This window comes from Rhipicephalus microplus, unplaced genomic scaffold (genome assembly GCF_043290135.1).
Source record: "Rhipicephalus microplus isolate Deutch F79 unplaced genomic scaffold, USDA_Rmic scaffold_252, whole genome shotgun sequence".
Lineage (NCBI taxonomy): Eukaryota > Metazoa > Arthropoda > Arachnida > Ixodida > Ixodidae > Rhipicephalus > Rhipicephalus microplus.
Window position 1 is genome coordinate 192,222 of NW_027464823.1, and position 20,830 is coordinate 213,051.

The 20,830-nt window shown below is 46.6% G+C and overlaps 1 protein-coding gene across 1 annotated transcript in view; it reads right to left on the bottom strand.

The window, feature by feature from the left end:
• The window catches only part of LOC142792870 (uncharacterized), a 96,348-nt gene extending 84,229 nt beyond the window's left edge, over positions 1-12,119 (bottom strand). Inside the window, exon 1 of the mRNA XM_075885698.1 lies at positions 12,002-12,119. The gene's annotated coding sequence lies outside the window, so the exon portion shown is untranslated. The remainder of the gene's footprint in view (positions 1-12,001) is intronic.
• Positions 12,120-20,830: the final 8,711 nt, after the last annotated feature.

Consider the following 20,830-nt stretch of genomic DNA (forward strand, 5'->3'; position numbering starts at 1 on the left):
CTTAGCACCCTCTGCTGCGTTGCAGATCTGACCGCCGCCGTGGGCAGTTGCTTCGCAGCTGCTGGGGACTGAGGGCCGTGAGTTATTTGAAGTATGCATGTGGGAGGTATAGGCCAGATACTGCACCAGGGGGGCCAATCCTTCTCTGGTGAGGGAGTGCGTTCCCGGTGAGGCCGAAACCCAGGCCTCTTAATGCAGTTCTATCAACACGCAGATTTTTTTTATCTGGTTGGGAACTGCGCGGCACCGGGATTTGAACCACGGACCTCTTGCATTTTGAACATCAAAGAAGAGCCAGGTGTCACATAATTGTGCAAAAGGAAGCAATGGTTTGCGCTAAAAATTTCCCGACAGCAATGCACCATCTGGCTGGATTTCAGGTTTTGTTAAAATGTACGATGACACAAACCATGGGCTTTTGTCATGTCGTTTGCTACCAATTAAACAGCGGCTGCGTAATTTAGGGTACCTTGAAAATTCTCGCGGCCATATTTCAAGAAGGATGGAGGCAGAAACGCACCGTTCATGCCGTACGTGATCCTTCATCACTCGCGGAAATAAATTTATTCCAGCTGAAACGTAGTCGAAGAATTCTTCTACCTCTCGGCCATCAGAGAGGCTTTTAATTCTCGAGTCTCTTAAAGAGATATTGCTGCCATCTTTTTCCAAACGGCATCCAGTTCTGTTGTACCGACACATATAGCAATGCCCTTGTTTTTGTAGATTTTTTTTCATTCCCATTCAGACACTTTTTCATTCATAGACATCTTTGCAGCGCGTAAGAACTTCCTGTCGCCCCTCACACGTCGTTGCATTCGTCCAGTCCACATTGCAAAAGGCTTGATGGCAAAGTTGTTTCCACGCTCAGGTTTCTCGTACTGAAGCTTTCGCGCTTTGTGCAATTCAAGGAATGCAGAAAGACTACAAAACAACGCAGCGAGCTCTACACCGTGCCATCGGGACTAGTATGGGGCAAACTTGTTGTGAGTGGTCTCGCAGTGTCCTGCCATTGTGCTCCGTTCGCTGTTCCGTGAGCTCATGTTGGGTCGACACGCGGCGTCGTTGCGGCGCCATTGGTGTCGTGTTTCCCGTGGCTTTTCTTATACACAGTGTTCTGCGAATAAATGCCTCTGTGTAGCCGCTGGTGCCGAGGTCACAGATTAAGTTTTTCCTTCTTTTCGCAGCTGTGGTGACACTTGGTGGTTAGATTATCGGTTATTTCATCCTTTGATATACACTCCACCATTGCCTGGTTCTCCTCTCTGGCCTTTGCTCTCGTCCACAAGTACACGAAACCAAGGAGTGTCATTTGCCCAGCCACTTCTCTTTTAGCCACAAATGTTCCTTGCACTCCTGCTTCACCCTCTGTCGGTCTGTAATTTTATGAATGAATGCCTCAATACGACCCCCTTTTCTGCTGCCTTCTGTTCTACTACAATATTTCCACGCGTAGTCCGCATTGTTAGGAGGATGTTCCATGTCCCTGAGATGTATTTTTACAAAAACGTATACCATCGGCCTCTTCTCCCTTAGCTGTTCTTCTATCTCTTCCCACTTCAGCCTGTTCCTACTACCTTGCATGTTAATATATCGTATGTTTGAATTGGCTCGGCGCTCGTGGCTATGTTTACTTCTGCCCCGGACTTTACCTATGTTAGATACGGGTGCCACTTTGGAATCGTATCTGTCCATACCACCTGTCAAAGAGTCTCCCTGGTTGTTTTTCTCGTTACTAGCTACCCTGCAACCCGAAGGGCCCGCTTGCCCCCCCCCCCCCCCCCTTAAAAGCTACTGCGCGTCCTGCAAGTTGCCAACCCACCTCATGACCTAGCGGCCCATCGAAGTGAATTATGTCTCGTTGAAAACCACCCCACCTATGCACCTCTCTGTTTATTTCTACCACCTCAAAGCCTTTCTCCCGACTCATCCGCCATATCTCTTGGTTTGCATTGACAACCGCTCTTTTCAGGCAGCTATCACACACTGGTACCTCCGGTATTGTGCATATTGCTACCTGTACCTCAGGAGAAGTGGCGCGCATGTCATCGACGCGTTTCGCGAGTGCAGTTGCTAGTCCTGCTGTATCTTCATTTAGGACATCGTTTAAACCACCTGAAATTATCACGAGGTTTCGTCTATCAGCTGTAGTTTTGAGTTTTGCGCTCGCTTGCCTCATGACTGCTTCCAACTTGCGTCCTGGGAACGCCCCTACTGCAACCCTCTTGTCACCTCTTACCCTCTCTTTGAAGGCTTCTGTGCATCGATTTAAATTCGAGTCCCCGGCGATTATCACATGCTGTGAATTTTCAGCTGGAGCGTCCTGCACCTGGGGGTTATTTGCACCTGTGACGCCGGCTGCTTTTCCCCCTCCCAGCCCCACCACTACTTCGCTGAAGCTGGGCCTTGGGACAAATGAATCCTACCACTGAGGACGGGCCCCTTGCCACCCCTACCCTTGCTTCTGAACTGCTGCTTCTGTAGATGACGACCGTTCCACTGCTCAATTAATCTTTCCTCTTCTTTCCACTTTTCTCCCTTTTCCCTTCCCCACAGGCCGTGCTCCCGACTGGGTTGCAGAAATTAGGTGCCTTTTTTCATCTTCTAACCACTACCACCACCACCACCACAAATGAACCGGCTAAACCTGTTTTTTCCAAACTTGCTTGCTCTTTCTTCTCGGCAGTCCTGGTTGCCGGTTCCCTACTGTTCTCTCCGTAGGTCGCTCCTCTGTTTACCTTGGCTAGTGCTTCCTCAGTGGACTTGAACTTTTCTCCCATAGCCTTCGTTTTTTCTTGCTCTGTCGCCAACGCAGTCTCGAGCTCGGGGATTCTCATCAACATGTCACTCTGGGTAACCACCATTTTCTCCATTTTTTCCTCGACCTCACATTGCCTACACTTCACGTCAGCCTCTTCTCCTTCCGCTTCTACTCTTGGGTCTATTTTAAAACCAACCTCACATCCTGAACACTTCACAGTCTTTTTAACCATGTGTTTCCGACACGAATTGTTCTATGATTTGTCTCACTCGATAATTACAAAACTCGAGCCCTGCCCTACGAAAAAGAGAAAGTCTAAGCTCTACTACGAAAAATTGTGTGTTCAATGTGCGTGCACCTCCCTCACGGGGTGGCAAAAAAGAAAAATAACAAAAAGAAAAAAATTAAACACACACAAACTAATAAATACCTAGTGACTTACCCCCGAAGAAGCCGTACAATAAAATAAGTGCTACAGGGAATTTAACTGCTGCCCTATATTTACAAAGACAAGCTCAAAACCTGCAAAACATTTATCTGCGCTGTCGATCGGGAGCGCTCAAAAAACACGTTCATCCACCGTGACGGTCCGAAACGAACTACCGAAACGAACTACGTGGATAAATGAATAGATGGATGGATATGGCTGTACCCTTTAGATAGGCGGTGGATAGCGCCACCAAGCCGTAATACTTATAGAACCAAAAACTAGATTTATTTTTTTTCTTTAAAAAGTGAGTTTAAGGATTCGTACTTTGCAGTGAAGGGTTTAATTTTCACTCGTGCCTTGACTTTAGCCACCAACCAGATAACCTCCTTCTAGGTAAGTCTACCCGCTTAAAGCCTATTTTGCCCTCCCGGTCCCTAAACCCCAGTGCTTTGAAAAACTCTGCGCCATCATCCTGAACTATAAGGTGAAGCCCTTTACAGAACATTATCAAGTGTTCCGCAGTTTCTTCTTCCTCTCCACACGCACTGCATACTGTGTCTACCCCTTCGTATTTGGCCCGATATGTCTTGGTTAGCAGTACTCCCGTCCTGGCCTCAAACAGTAGAGAACTACCCCGAGTATTATCATAGATCTTTTCCTTGGCAATTTCCTGCTTAAAAGTTCGATAGATCTCTAGTGCGGACTTCTTAATCATGCCCATTCTCCACATGTCAGTCTCCGTTTCCTTCACTTTCTTCTTAACCGATAGTTGTTTTTGGTTTGGCCACCTGCTGTTTTCTAAGTATTTACGAGTCAATTTTCTGGTTCGCTTCCTCCATTTTGTATCGACAGTGAAGGCCACCTAGCGGATGCATAGCTAAGCGGCGTCAGCCCTTAGACGCCGCTTGACGGTTATCACACTTCTCCTTCTAGCCACTGTACCCCTGTTCGACAGTGGGCTGTGTGCCGGTGACGTTTCGCTGACGTCGTGTCACGTTGCCAAAGTGGGCGGAGTGACAACGACGCGTTACGCCTTTCCCTTCCCCGTTGCAGGGAAGGATAGCGAGGCCTCGCGAACACATGAAACCTGCTACAGCAGATGTTCTAATCCATTTAATCCCTTTTTACCCCCATCCCTTGTGAGCAACTGTTGAGGTGTCGCACTCTGCTGTAGACAGTTACGGGGCTCACTTTTCTCTTTTTTCCCTTTAAGAATTACATAAGAAGAAGAAAAGGATACCCCTGTAAGTAATTTTTTATATAGCAACCAGTCTAAAAAGTTAGGCGCCATCGTGTTCGTGGAGCAAAAGTGGGCATATTTCTCTTCATAACAATTTTTGGACCTCGGGGTTGTTCAGTAGCTCTTTAAAAGGGCACAGGCACAAAATTTTGCCTGCGGGATCGATGCCCGGGAACATGCATGCACCATATACCAAACCTCGAAGAGAGGTTATAGTTTAGAAGGTATTTTACATGAAGCTTGAATATAACGTATTGATTAGAGATGTACGTGCCATGCCTGGCGACATTGACATTAAGCTGATCTCAGCTGCCGCATTCACGAAGTTTTCTCCCGCAAGCGCAGTGACAGCGAAGAAGGACGGAACGAGGGGAAAAGGGGATGGAGTGTAGAACGAAACAGCAGCAAGCGTTCCTGTTTTCACACAGCAACGTTTGTTGCTTTCTTCGAGAAGGATTTCTTTCAAGAAAGCTTTCCCACATTTTGCGCAGAGGTGATTTCTGAGGGGCACTGAACGTAGGGCTTTCAGAAATGTGGCTGTGTTTTCTCAAGCATGGCTGAAATAAGGACGTTATTTCCGAAACATACATTTTTTTGTTCCACAGTGTAGCACTCTGAAGCGCGAAATGGCCATGGGCACCCCAAGAGGTGGTCAAACCAAGGTGTTCATAGTGAGTGGTGGCTTCATCCATTTAATACTTACTTGTCTCTTCACGCCCATTGCGCAGGGCTTCGAAACGAGGTTCTGAAAGTTTTATGACCGGTAATCCTGGCCGAAGAGCGGGACAAGGCGAATAAACACGAACAAAAACATTGGAAGATGTCTGTAGTAAAATAAAGTTTCCTCATTCCATTCCATGTCTGTAGTATTGACGGCAGAGAAACGTCGTGCTTAGTCGTGAGGGCAAAAGTCAGTTATGTGCGCAGGTTTTGCATGTAGATATAGAGGCGCTAGACGCAAGAACATGGCTCCGAAACAGTGGGCGAATATAAAGAAGCGGGGTTCATCACCTCCATTGATTGAGTTTATTGTCCCAAAACCTCCATATGATTATGAGATACGCCGTATTGGAGGGCTCCAGAAATTTCGACTACCTGGAGTTCTTTAACGTGCACCTAAATCTGAGCAAACGGGCCTACAGCATTTTCGCCGCCATCAAAAATGCAGCTGCCGCAGCCGGGATGGGATCCCACGACCTGCGGATCAGCAGTCAAGTACCTTAGCCCCCCGCGGTGAGCAGGGGTTAACCTCAGCCAGCAAACGGAGTGTGCAGCTAATAAAACGTCCATCTCGGCTACAGAGCAGGCAAGTTTCGGTCGGAGCTTTGGTCAAAGACCGAGAACCACGATGGCCACGGGGGATTCCTATTCTTCAGCGTATGGCTAGGAAGCGAGTGCTGCTTTCAGATGATTTAGTCTCGCTACGTTGTAATTGAACGAAGTATTATACGCAGTGGTGCGAATCAGCACACAACTTCGAAAAGATCTCACACATGTGAAAAGTGCGGACTCATTAGTAGTCCCCATTGATGACACACCGAAACTGCTAAGAGACGGAGAAGTACGAGCAACTCTACTATGATCTCAGCCATCGCGGAGCTAGACCATTTCGTGGGCCTGTGAATACACGTAAGCAAATAGGTACATGAATCGTGTCCAAACGTTCATAAGGTGGAAGAAGTTTCCCCTATAACTCGGGGTGCCGTTGTATCTTAATAAGCTGACGTCTGATATGCGCCTGTATCAGACGTCATTACATCGCTAAGAGAGTTCGAGACCACTACTCATCCGGAATTGTTGGAAGAGGAAATCGCACATCAGCCATCAAAATAGAAGGGTGTAGATGTTGGCTGCGGTCGTACTTCAAAGAGGGTGCAGTACTGGCACCCACTTGGAACTCTTAACTCCATTCCGTGCTCACCGACCCACTGTAGTGCGTGTGCGCCATCTGCAATGCACCACCGTTCTGCTCAGAGACAAGCGCCGTAATGTTACTTTGTTGCTAATTGAATAGTCCATTGATTTTATCGAAGACGCCCACGATGAATCCTGAACCACACGTGCCACAAGGAGCGCCTCCGTAGCCGTCAGGCGATGATGAAGAATAGAAGAGATCTCGTGGTCCTGGTGGTGACTACAATTCGAATCCAATCACCTTTGAGAAATACATTGGAAACACATAACGAGGAAAAAGGCCAATACGGTCAGTCGCCCTGGAGCTGTTCCGGCATCTTCATCTTGACGTGCCACGTGCCCCGTTTTCTTCGCGATCCAGCCAATGCCTGCTGCAAGATCCATGGTTGCCAGCTGGCATGACGTCGCTGGGTGGCCAAGGTCGACCACCGCAGCACACCCAACGTCACCCTCCAGAATGTTTGGAAGCGAGGCAAGGAAAGTCAAAGTGCAACGGAGACCTGTAGCAACCACCTCGATAAAGCCATCGCCGCCCCTCCGGAAAGTTCGGCAATTCGACAAGATGATTCGTGGCGCACAAAGAATATATTCCCGTGGAACATTCATACGCCGCCCGCCAGAGACAATTTCGATATGCTGGTCAAGGTATATCACAGTAATGGCCGAGTGTAAGATGATAGCGCCGTTGCAGGGGGAGAACAAAAACGGAAGAACATCCGGCCCGCAGCAAGGGCGTTGTCTCCTGGTTCTCACTTATTCCTTCACAACAGTTACGGTTTAGCGTTAGCGCGATAGCGGGAGGTAATCATACAGCGCTACCATGCCCCGAACGTTGGGAACAGCGTCTTTTATTATATAGCGGGCTAGCGTTTACGTTCTGAACTTTGACCACGACCCCATGTAGCGGAGAGCAAAAAATAGTGAAAAGACGATAACGAGAGAATGCTCTCCTGACTCGCATACAGAAGTGTCAGTACTTTTAAGTAATACCAGCAACTAAAAATGAATCATGCAGCGAAACCGAAAAACAACATGCAGCCGACGTATTTGCACGCGTATATACTTCTTGGACCGGAACGGTCGAAATCAGACGCGATCTAAAAAAAAATCTGAGAAGTCATGTCTAACACTTGGTCGGCAATGCTGCCTGAAAGCAAGTGAAATCATTTCACACAGTCATTGCCTGCGAAAGAATTAACTGCATCCTTCAACAGAGACAGCGATTTCAATTCGAAACGGGCCTCCGAAACAAGCCGCCAAAGTTTATGTACGCCTTACGTAAACCACGACCACACGTAAAGCTAAACCTGAAAAATAGCGTGCGTATGCGTTAACACTACGGCCCTAGTGCATTGTGCATGCGCATTACGATAATGTCATTGCTGTAAGCATGCCAATACTATAAGCTAGCTAGGTTACAACTTTAATAGAATGACGAAGACACCAAAGCGCCGGACGTACACCGTCTTTAAATAAAGTCGGAACGCGCGAGTGACGACCGCTACCTGTTAAGTTAAACTAGGGTAACTGTATTTGGTCCCTAAGGTGCCATATACAGTTACTCTAGTTAAAACTGCATCGCCGCGCCACCTGGTGTGGTGAGTGTGCATGCGCTTTCCTTTGTTTAAGCATCCATATTTTTCGTCTCGCTTGAAGAGCACTACGTGATTACATATAGCGTTTCGTGCTATGCGTCGCGTTCTTATTCAATCCGTGACGCGCTCCATTCGACGGGGACACGGTGGCGACGAAATGTGCGTTGCTCGCTTTAAAAGGCTCTGCAACACTTTTTGAGCATGGTCATCAAGCGCGGCCGATCGGTAGTAGATGCTCCCTTCAACACATGAGCCAAATAATGGTGATATGTGGGGTTTAACGCCTCAAAACCACCGTATGATTATGAGAGACGCCGAAGTGGAGGGCTCCAGAAATTTCGACCACCTGGGGTTAACGTGCACCCAAATCTGAGCACACAAACCTAAACATTTCCGCTTCCATTGTAAATGCAGCCGCCACAGTCGGCATTCGATCCCATGACTTGCGGGTCAGCGGCCGAGTAGCGTAGCCACTAGACCACAGCGGCGGGGCCACGAGCCGAATTAATCAACGCAGCACGCGGCTGGAATTCGTAATAAATTATCAAAGTCAGCTAAAAATTGCTTTCTCTTCTCTCGAGAAATCACGGAATAAGCCCAAAAATCACTCGTAGTAAGCCCATCTATAGGCCAATGGCTGATATGAACATGGCGTGCTCGGTCATTACGGAAATCGCCACAGGAGGCCGCAACTTGGCCACGCGTGCACGCACGATCACACCGACAAAGCCGCGCATTCGGAGAAAAAAAAGAGTACTCAAGGTCACGAAGGACGCGTGACGTTTTTCTTTGCGCCTACCATCCCTCCCGGCTTAGCTTCCAGCGCTTTCGTCGGGACGAGAGTTGATGGAATGCAATTGCAGCATGCGACGAATCATTGTAACTCCACTCGCACTGGACGGATTCTTTAAATTTTTTGCGCTGTTTATTTCGTGAGACACTAAGCTCTTACGGAGAGTTCATTCCAATGTCACGTGATAAACAATTTCAGGGCCCCTTCGAAGACAACGCAGAGCAGCGTTTGACGCGGTAGTAATTTCGCAGTTCTGGTATTGGTGTTTATGTAAGCTTCGTTGGTAGGGTCACAGGCGAAGTGCTTTCTCGCCTATAAATAATTTAGTGGAAAGAGAAAAATAGCTATAAGATATATGTAGGCAATCAATATCAACGCGTTCGTGTTTGACTGTTCTTAGGTTGCTATGCTTGTATTTTTTTTTTGCCTTCACACGCATGCGGTGATATTGATTGCCCGCAGGTATATTCTTCCCTCTGCAATTAATTTTTCACGTTAAAGAACCCCAGGTGGTCAAAATTTCAAGAGCCCTCCATTACGGCGTCTATCATATTCATATGGCGGTTTTGGGACGTCAAAAACCACATATCAATCAATCAACAAGTATTTCAGTTGGGGAAAAGCACATGTCCTGTGTTTCTTAGTCCGCTAAAACCACATTTATACCACACACTTCACCGCGCCCTCGTCGAATTGAGCGGGTCACGGATCCAAGAAAGATAGCGACGTGCATAGCGCAAAAGGATACATGTAATCAATTGGTCCGCTGCAAGCGAGGAAAAAGATATGGGAAAATGAAAAGACGTGCATGCACACTCACCACACTCATATGGCGCGGCGAAGCAGTTTCATCAGACTTTTTTTAAACAGGCCTGTTTTACTTTTTACAAAAAAAAAATCAGGCATTGCAGCCGCACAGTGAAACGGCCATTTCAACACGTATACTCCGGTTGTAAAGCTAAGAATAGAAGCTCTTGTAGCCCACAGTCATCAAGTGACTCTTCTTACACGTAATCAAAGCATTTGTTGCACGCAATTATTGTTCTTACACCTTGCTTCCATAGGGAAGTGGTAAATCACCGTGTAGTAAAAGTGTTCACCGTCATCACCGAGGCGCCATGAGCGACGATTAGAGCGTCGGGATGCCTGTTAACGGCGTTTAAACCATAGAGTTTCCTAAAATAACTAGAAAAGACTGTAGCACTGCAAGCGTTCAGCGACCATGGAAATTTTGGGTATGGCGTGGATTAGCCTAGTATTCGTACTTCTGGGCAGCGCATCCACTCGCTTATTGCTGCAGTTACGTTTTGTTCCGAAGGAAAGAACAAACCGTTTTCATGTTCGTTACCGGATTTGAAGTGGTGAGCCTAAAAGATGGCGATGGTGAAGCGTAAGTGCCGAACATTTGCCGATCGTTGTTTCGTGACAAAGCAGCTTCAATGCACGCGAAGCCAGAACGAACGTAAAGTACGAAGACTAGCCAATTTCATGTGACCTATAATACCCATGCTTGCTGAAGCGTCATTCGCTGCAGATGCCATAGAAACTAGCGCTAGAGTGCCCTCTATTGTATATTTAGGAAAGTAGAATTCGATTTAGTTTGAACACCAAGGAGCATGATTTACAGGAGCTCCACGCGTTCTTTCACCACGGGTCCACAAATCATCAAATGTATGGCGTGCACTATCAATGACGAATCTTCAGTGCTGTCAACACGTGGTTCTTTCGATATCCACAGACACCCCACGTGCGGATACGGCGTTAGCTGCTTAAGCACCAAATTCAATGCACATTTCTTTGTCTAACCCTTTCATCCCTTCACTCGTTTTGGCCCCAAGATATTCTTCACGGAACGCTGTATCGAAACCCATGCTGTATAGTATACCATCAACCGATGACTCAATCGCTAAGATTCTACGCTGTTGCATCTACCAGATCCACCAATTTCACCTGACGCATGCGCAGAGAGTGTTGGAGGTTAACGGCAGCGAAGAGCAGGTCTCCAATTGGTTACCAGATTCCGGCTTTCGGTGGCTGCCGTGCGGTAGCGCTGCCGCAGCCAAAAGGTTGCAAATACGTGTACTCGTATGACCCAGAGAGCTACGAACTAGATTTATGGACGGCTTTCGTTGCCACAATAGTCGGCTGTTAACCTTACCCTTTCGTATCTTGAACAACTAAACGAAGTGTGCTATAGTTGACGAATGCATATGCATGGAAACATGCAGTTCGGTTGGTGCATTCAACATTTCGTGGCCTTACGTTGCAATATACAAAATAAGAAAACGTTCATTCAATAGGCCCACGGCTGCAGAGCACATGCGTCTTGGTAATATCGTCGCACCTTTCTCGGTATGACATAAACACGTCAACGAACCAGCTTGCACATTGCCCTCAGGCCCACCATATTCAATGACAATAATAAATTAGTCTTCATTGGCACAAAGGCATCCGAGGCCACTGATGAGAGACATTCAATTTCAATAAAACTGAAGTTATCCTAGAGACCGAGGGAGTCGTGATAAATTTTTAGGAGCAATTAGACGAAGGGAATGTGAAAGTAGACGCAATCTCAATGAATTTACCTCATTCGTGACTGAAATCAAGGCCGTCGTATAATTTAACCCTTTATGACGTAGACTTAGTCCTGCATTACAAGTTGCGGCTTGTTAACGTGAGTCGCCTGCCCTGCCGTGGGGGTCTAGTGGCTAAGGTACTCGGCTGCTGACCCGCAGGTCGCGGGTTTAAATCCCGGCTGCGGCGGCTGCATTTGCGATGGAGGCGGAAATGTCGTAGGCCCGTGTGCTCAGATTTTGGTGCACGTTAAAGAACCCCAGGTGGTCAAAATTTCCGGAGTCCTCCACTACGGCGTCTCTCATAATCATATGGTGGTTTTGGGACGTTAAACCCCACAAATCAATCAATCAACGTGAGTGGCCGTCCGATCATAGGGGTGTGGCCCCATCCATTGGTCCACCCACCCAATTCCATGTTGCAACGAGGGTATATCAACCGTTATGTCAAAGCGTCACAGTGTAGTGGACGTTATGCACATGGTGTTGAATTTCCACAAATATGTTGACCCGTGCTATAACGCTTGCCTACATGTCATACAGTTTGGCAAAGTGACCTAATCGCTTGCCGAGGGTTCCCACAATGTGTCGGATCTGCGTTACTATATTCTCCTATTACCTCTAGCATAAGAATACGGCCTTAGCGCTCAAAACGATGCAAAACACAATTTGAAATCAGTGCCAAGTTTCACACTCACCTATCACGGGCTTTTCGGGCAACAGTCACCAAGGTTTCCCGGTGCAACAAGGCTTTGAAGCCGCTGTGTATCAAGCACAAACCACGAATGAGAATGGACCACCGACGGAAGTGCGTTGACAGCAGCCGTGACTGTGTCACACTTCAAGAGCGATGACGCTTACTTAATCGAGATCATACGAGTTCGGCGCGTGTTGGCAGTCTGGAATCTTAATCAGAAAAAAAAAAGGGGGGGGGGTGGAGATCAGAGGGGCGCGATGCTTGAGATGACGAGAAGATGCTCCAAAGATAGCATTGTTGACTATAGTTGCTATCGCATAATGAGCTGTCTGACTTCACTATTCTTCACTTTTTCCCCGTCAGTGAACGTTAAAAGCGCATTCTCAACCAGTGCGGAGCACGCGACGGGCAAGCGGATTTTCGAAGCTGAGGTAGCTTCACGAGCGCCTGTTCAGACCAATCGCGTTGCCTGCTCCCCGCTCCGCCGCAGCCACGAGGCAATCCACGGTAAACGTGTCGCCATCTTGCGGCGCTACGCGATACGGCGCGCCCGCGTCTCGGGCGCTGATTGGCTACGGCCAACCTTTTCACTCTGAAAAAATTGGTCCGGGGGCGATCGCGAGAAGTGGCCGCGGAGTTCCCGCTTTTGCGGATAATCCGAGTCCGCTTTTCGGATCCGCGCTCGGTGTGAACGTGCCTTAAAGAAAAGACGCTATTTCTGCAGCCCGTTTTGGGAACGCAGCTCAGCCTCTGGAGGGAAATCGTGTCCAGCATTCACGATGAATGGAAAGCAAATACTAATAGGGAGTGCTCGTGACACTGAAAAGTCAGTGCACATTTCACTGCACTCCTAATTAGTAATTGCTTTACCAAAAAGACGCTTTCTTCGGCCGTTTTCCTCTTTCTACTCGCTACTTTGCGTATGACAGAACTGCCAACACAGGGCCGGATTTAGCTTAGCAGCATGTAAGCGAGCATCACTGTCAAGCAAAAAACTTTAGGAGAAACTCGTCAGCATGTTATGATACTCCAACGAGTCAAATCAAGCCGGGTGCTTGTGCACGTCTTGGATAAGCCCGTTGGCTTCCCTCCTTGCAGGCGCACTCTGGAGAACGGCGCAATTTAGGCGGAACTCGGAATCTTTACGAGCTCCGGCGACACCCCCTTTTGAATGTGTCAACAGTGAAAAGGTCCTATCAAGCCCTCAGCACACGCTGCGTTCCATTGGTTGCAATTGAACTGTCGACAAATTTGGGTTGTGTCTTCAAACCAGAGGCACCTTCTTTGATTTGTTTGTCATTCCAGTGAGGCCTCGAAGTGCACCCATACAAGTAAAGTGTTAGAAACGTCTTGGTACAGCGTTTTTTAGAGGCAGCATCTGTTTAAATCGTTCGACCTTCTAATGTATATATTCACTATCTTTCAGAATGATTTGTGCCATGGCCTCTTAGATTAGTTACGGTCTAGCATCTTACAACATTTCGGCCTTAGCTTATCACAAAGGTCACGTGTATAATCCTCATGGTCGGCGTGTGTGCACTGCCTCCTTTATGAAAGGGAACACGCGAGCGCGTGACATGTGCTCAGCGGCGGCTACCAGAGCACCGTCAACCGACACCACAAGAAAGCACGTCGACCTATGGCGTCATCTAATGGCAAAAAATCTAACGAGTAATGGTCGTTGAACAAGCGCTGCAACATAACATTGCCACTCAAGTGAGATAACGGGTGGTACCGCCAAAACCGGACGTGCTTTCTTGAGCCATCGGCTGATGTTGCTGCGCAGCCACTGCAGGCAACGCGCTCGCGTGTTCTTTTTCATAAAGGACGACAGTGCACATACTAGTGCGTATCTCGATCGGAGCATGCCCTTTTCATCTTGATCGTCTGCTAGCTCCCCGAGCATGGCTGGGCGGTATGAAATAAAGTAAGAATCAAGTCAAGTGCTGCTCGGGCTGAGCTTATTTTGCCCCAACTTAATAATAATGTGCTCATGAAACAGTGTGAAACTAAGACAGCACAAGACGACGCTTATGAACGCAACAATAATTGGCAGCGCACTAGTTAAACGCAGGCCTAAATGGTAACTAGCACAATAATATAGTGTTTATTAGTATCGTGGTAATTATGATTATGATAATTAGTGCCACGCTGATGAGGGCCTTGTGAATTGCACCCATTATAATTTTGGACGAGTAAATTGAAATTTCGTCAATTCAGGCACGACTACTCTGTTTCATATTAGTTGAGCCCTGGCTAAATTATCAGATATTGATTGGACAGTATTAAGACTGAACTAACGCGGTTATACTTAGGCTTAGTAAACGAGACACGTAAGCCATGGCTTCACCTTTGCGCCGCACAAAATGCAAGCTGACCAAGTTGCCCAAATCCTTCAGTGTTGGCGTAAATAACAAGGTAAATAAGGAGACGATTAATTTTCAAGTCCTGTTGTATAGTATGGCCTAAATAGAAAACTCTTCAATGTAGGGCTTCTCTTGTTTTGTTTTTGAATGTCTGGAAAAAAAGCAAAACCAGAGAAGCCGTACCCGAGACACCTATGGCGTTATTAAAGGATTATAGTATACCGGGCTTACCGGGTTAACGGATGTACCTTGATACCGGAATCGAAGTGCGCATGCGCAGATACGTACGTCACCCATACCGCTTTCCGCACGCATGGTATTTTTCGGATTTCACGTTACCGTGGTAGCGTAGGTGTACGTAGTGTACGTAAACATGGCGATGATCTGGGACACCCGCTTCGAAGTGATTTTGGCGTAGTTGTTGAAAGATTCACCGTGTTCGCAGCAAACGACTATTCCAAGTGGCTTCGCTTGCCTTCAGTTAGCTCTGATAACCGCGTACTACGGATAAGTTGGCGTAGTTTTTGAGATAGCTTCCCATTTCGAACGCGTCTAGGCCTAACTACAAGATTGATGTAAACAAATCGGCAACATAGATGTTTTCGCGTTTGGTGCGTGGTTTATATTTATTTACTTTTATTATCACTAAAATAGGCTTCTCACAATGCTTCGCGCGGTGGCGTAGGCAAACTTTCTCGTTTTCTTTTCATTCTCACTGCTTAACTTATTAATCATCTAATATGTGGCCCCACCATCTCAGCTGGGGCACGTAAACGCTATCCCGCTTTAACTATAAGACGCTGCCCACAATGCACGTTTGCTGCACAGTAACGCCATTCCCATAACCTACGCTATCACGCTAACGCTAAACCATTACTGTCTATTAACACTCTGTGTATTCTTCTCTGCGCATGTGCTCTGTCCTCGAAACTCGAAGACCGCCACACGCATGCAAAGCCAATATGCTGGAAAATGAGTACAGCCTGCGTAATGTAATTTGAGAAAAAGTACACTTTCTTTTTAAAAAAAACTTAACGCCAAATGCGTCACTGCGTTGTGTATCGCCGACTAATCTTAATGAAAACACACAAGAAAACCATGGTAGTCGTTGCGAATGCAGCGAGTGTAGAGCGTCCCTTGCCTGGCTGATTCGCACGTATGATGCAAGCTGCTGCTAAGTATTAGGCTGCACAACATTGGGGGACATGAACAGAAGTTATGAGCATTGCCTCTCAAGTATTCGACACAGATTATTGCTATATTTAACCGAAATCCATACGGGCAATCACGTTGTTGCACGAGGAGTTTGTTGATATATATCACATATAATGCAATGAAATATCGCAGCTGTTGCAGAAGAATATATGGTGAGTCAGCTGCTGATTGATTTTCGTTGATTTTGAAACGCTTTATTTTCTGCGCGAGTTATTTCGTTACAAAAATACACGAGAAACATCTGCGAACGTCGTTGAGCTTATGAATTGTTTGGCTCTGTTCGCCTACATACTATTATATCTCCTTGGGAAGCCGAAAGCCCACAAATCGAAGTGAAATCAGTAGATCGCACATGCCAGTTAAGAACGCACTTAAAACATCGCGTCCGAGATTGCACGCTGGCGCACCATCTCGGAGGCCATGGTTAAAGCGTCTCGATAGCAGCAAAAAACTCTCTTCGCGCTTGCACCGGGAGTCGTCCAGGACGTGGTCATGTGCTTTGCCTTTTGCTTCGCTTTAGCTTTTGACGGCTCGTTCTCGCAGTAGTCCAGTTTACACGTACGACCAACGGTATTTCGCTGCCGACTACTTGGAGTGCGGTAGCACCAACTCATAAAACTGCTGGACGGTGCAGAAAGCCAACGAGGTCGACGGGCGCATGTCGTGCCTCGGTGGAGCGAAGTAGAAGCCAGCTGTACGCAATACGCCTGCGCGTTCGCGGCTCAAGCAACAAACCTCTACCGTCCGTATTTCTGACGCGCAGTGCGGTGGAGTATGTATGTGTAAAAGCGTAAGTTACCTTATAATTCGGGATTCACTGACCGCGCTGAAGAAGTACATATCTACCAGCATTTAATATCAGCTTGTTGATGCCATCTTTGCGCATCTTTCCTGATACGATGTGTTCAGGTACACGCTGGAAACTCCAGCTATCCCAACAGTACTGAAAGTTGGGCGAGTTGGTACTCATTCATGACTTCTTTGCGCAAACACGTACACGGACACAAGGAAAAGAGGCAAACAACACGGGCGCAGCTATCCCGAAGATTAAATCATAATCATGTGCGTTAGCCGACGTGATGAACATGTGCCACTAAGCGTCAACATAGGTGCACTCACGTCAAAAAAGTGTCATAGATGCCTAAAATCAACAGACATAGTACAAACTGTGATAATCACTACTGAAAACACTACTTCTGTGAACACTGTTTTCACTTTTGTCGTATATACCAATTCCTATGACAGATATGGTCAGCCATATTTTATATAGTAGCGAAATTCCTTAGGATCCCAGACCTGTCCGGCATTGTACCTCAAAGACTATGACGCTTATGAACAACAAGCGCGTTCCAGACCACACATTCTTTTGTGAAATATTGGCACAGCATACTAAAGGTACCATCTAAACGTCATGACGATAACGCTAATGGCCATGATGATTATGGACATCGACTGCCTTGTGGAGTATATCACGTCTCGATATGCTCTACGGTGGATTTTATATGACTGCAAACAACCCACAACCACCAGGGGAACCATTACAGACCTTTCCTTTGCAAAATTCAGCCTAGATCTGATACCACAAAGCAGTCATGATGAAGGAAAAAGCAAATTGACAACTGAACACAACGTATCATTTATGGCAATTAGAATGAATATAACAGAACACCGCTTTATCACTCATTTGCATGCATGAGCAGTCAATGTGATGGGCGATTCGTGATTACACCGGACGATTCCACTGCTTCACCCACTCATCATCTTTCACTTGTTCAATTTTTAGTCAAGGTCATGTCGGGGAGACACGCCGCGCTTGCATCAGTTCGGAAAGCGCATTCGATGTGCAAATGCCACCGGCTGTGATTGCCATTTGCTGCTCCAGTGAAGTTAATTGAAAATGGCGCAGTGAATCTCGCTACGCGCGCCGTGGGACGACTGATACAAGTTCCTCTGCGTTCCTTGATAGGATTCCTACGCTTACTGTGCATTGTGTGTGTGTTTGTGTGTTTGTTTTTGTGTTTGTGCGTTTGTGTGTGTGTCATACTTGCGAACTTTTCTTGGCGATTAGCGAACGCTAGCGAGTCAAACTGGACCTGTGTAACCGCTGAAGGATATGGTCCAAGAATCGCGTCCGTATTTTAAACATACGTGAAGATATTAAAAAAAAAAACATCACTTTATTTTCTGCGGGATGTTGTTTATAAGGAGACGCAGCACACACCAATGACATATTCACAATTGTTTTACTTCATGCAGTGTCATTTTACGTTTTTGCACTTGTGAAAACGCCGCTCCTACGTACACCTGAGTTTCAAAATCGCGTCTTCATCTTTAGGTGATCACAAAATCAAACTGTAATGTCAAAAGCTGTAATCAAACTGCAGGACTGGGGCCCAGGAGACCAACTATATATGCCAAACAAGTGGCAGCTGTAAAAATTATCAAACACAAAAGTAGCCAAAAACCTTTACATAAACATAAAAATAGCCAAAAAAGTATCAGGCACATGATTTTTACATAAAACACTGTTGAACAACAAACAATACTAACTGAATGCCCTGAAGTTAAGAAAATGGCCATACTACAGTTAAAAAAGAAACAATACCACAAGAAGCACCCACAATTTAGGCAGTAAACTACACAAAACATTTCTATGATCACAATATATTGAAATGAAAAAAATACTTTATCATATACAGCTATAGACACACAAAAACAGACTACAACATTTTGAAATACGTAAAATGCATAAACTTTAGTCATTTGGAAATATTTCGAGCTCATCTTCGAGTGCCTGAAAGACCAGTGGCAACTCGTCACCTGGGCCAAGAGGGCAGTCTAAGCCAGGTGGTTTCTGGGCTAGGGAACTTTCCCACCTTAGGGTGATACCGGGCATCACTCGGAACACTGTTTCAAAATAAATATTTATTTCTCTCTTTCTCACATAAAGTATAAATGCAGGCATGGGAGGTCATATTTCAGTGACTGTAGTTTATAGTGAGTGCGAAAACGCAATAAAAGCCATATGCCTATTTCACGAGTGCTGATAATATAGTTGTGGCGCTGCAGGACAGCAGAGTCAAACCAGACCGCAATAATTAGCCATGCGGTTTAAACAGTGCTTGATATATCTTGAGCCGCAATGCATGTAATTACAAATTGAAGTCACAGGATGCGTATCATATGGCTGGAAACAAACAACAACCAGCTGGAGAACGTGCCCAAACCATTTTTTGTCAACTTCAGTCTAGATCCGAAAGCACAAAGCAGTAATAATGAAGGCAAAACGAAATTCACAACTCAGCACAACATGCTCCTTGTAACCCTTTCGAACTTGCTGTGCACCCACCACATAGCCTTAAAAAACCTCTGACAGCGATAGTCTTGCTTGAGAGTTTTTTACAGTAATTTGGAGCTTCGCGTCTGGTAACGCCGACATTACAGCGTAAATGATCTAACGCATCCTGTACTTATTGCTAGCAGCGTTAACTCATAATGTTTTTGCTTCAGATTGAAACACCCGCCTAAGTAACATAAGACATTTGCACCCCACAACGGTGCAGTGCCTGATACTACGTGCGCTCAAGCTTCGGTGACGTTGAAACACGCCGTTTTTAAATAGAAAGACGCGCGGGGGTGGAGAGAATGAAATTAAGTGGAGGCCTTCAGCGTGTCTCGCCCATAAAAAAAGTCCCGGCTTGCCGCAAAGGCGAAACAATGAACGCGATAGCAACAAATTGGAAGGTCACGCGCAGAATGGAAAGCAGATCGAAACGTGACCCGCATTTTTCACGCACAAATGACGCACGAGACATACTCAAAGGTACAGATGCACGTGAATAAGCGTCTCGGTTGTTATGTCGCTGTGTCTGAAAAATGCGCGCTTTTCGCAAACGGAGACTGCAGAGATTGCAGCGACTTTTGTTGGCCCGGTAACTACGACAGAAACGTTCTAGGTAAATCCCGAAGCCAGCCAAGACGTTCGATCCTCACCTCCTCCCTACCGGTGATAAGGACGTGCGAGGGAGCGTCGCTCCCCTCCTCTAAGCGGGGCAAAGTACGAGCAGGGGAGTGCGGTGTGGCGACGCGCGTGCTCAATGCGCCATCCTGCTGATAATGCTGAAAACACGATAATACCCTCCCCCCCTTCAGATGGCCGTCAGGAGCGGTAAGTGGTAGATATAAAGAGCTTGCCGTTTTAAAGGTACAGGACGTTATCCCGGTGGCTCAGCGGCTAACACCTCACACTCACGATTGAGAGGACCCAAGTTCGATTCCGCGCCGGAATCAACATATTTGCACAGCGCAAGACTGCGAGTAGTTACGAGTAGTCCTTGTCTCTCATTCTGTAGTTACGTCTTAACTACTCGTGCTGTTGCGCTTTGCAAATATGTTGATTCCCAATCACCAACTAGCCCAAGCATCTGTCTTATCAAGTCGCACCGTAGTCCTTCTCTAGGTATTTAAATGCGAAGCATTTCTTAGCAAACTTCTGCAACTTTGAGCGTATGTATCTATCTGGCCGCTTACGTTTGGGTGCTCTCATGGTCAACCCCTTAACTTGGCGCGAACCAAAATTAGCATGGAAGGGTAAGATGGTTTGACGAATATGACGCGCTGGTGAAGAGATGAATATTATCACTATTCCATCGCCTACGTCGTCAAACACTTCCCGCCAGACAGTGGCACATACCCATGGGTGGGTATGTGCCACAGGTGATTGACACTTAGTATTTACCCAGGAACGACGAGAACACACATGGCAATTTCAACGTGTGAGCGTTAAGCAATACGTACCCGACACTGGTAGCGTCAACCCAGTGAAGACATAGAGTAAATGTCAGTGTTAAAGAAAACCTGACTTAAGCAGTGTTGACTCTGCGACGAATCCAATAATAAATTTCTGGGTTCCAGCAGGAATCGACCCAAGCAATCTGCATGGCTGTCAAGAATTCTACCACAGATATATGCCAGGTCTAGGAACTACTTTTCAAATAGACGCCAATCTTCGTAAAACGTCAATAGTGATTGAAATGCTGCCTACCCAATTTTATAAACATTACGTATGTACTCCTTTGATATAGCCACCACTTCGGGCTAACGTCAATTGTAGTTAGTTGCCATGCGTTGAACTTGATTAATGTAGCAGTGTTCATGGCCAGCATCTTCGCGAGCACCAGCGCTTCATATCGGCTTCTCGTGTTGCTAATACGCATGTTCCAGTTGAAATTCGTTGCGCAAGTTCAAAC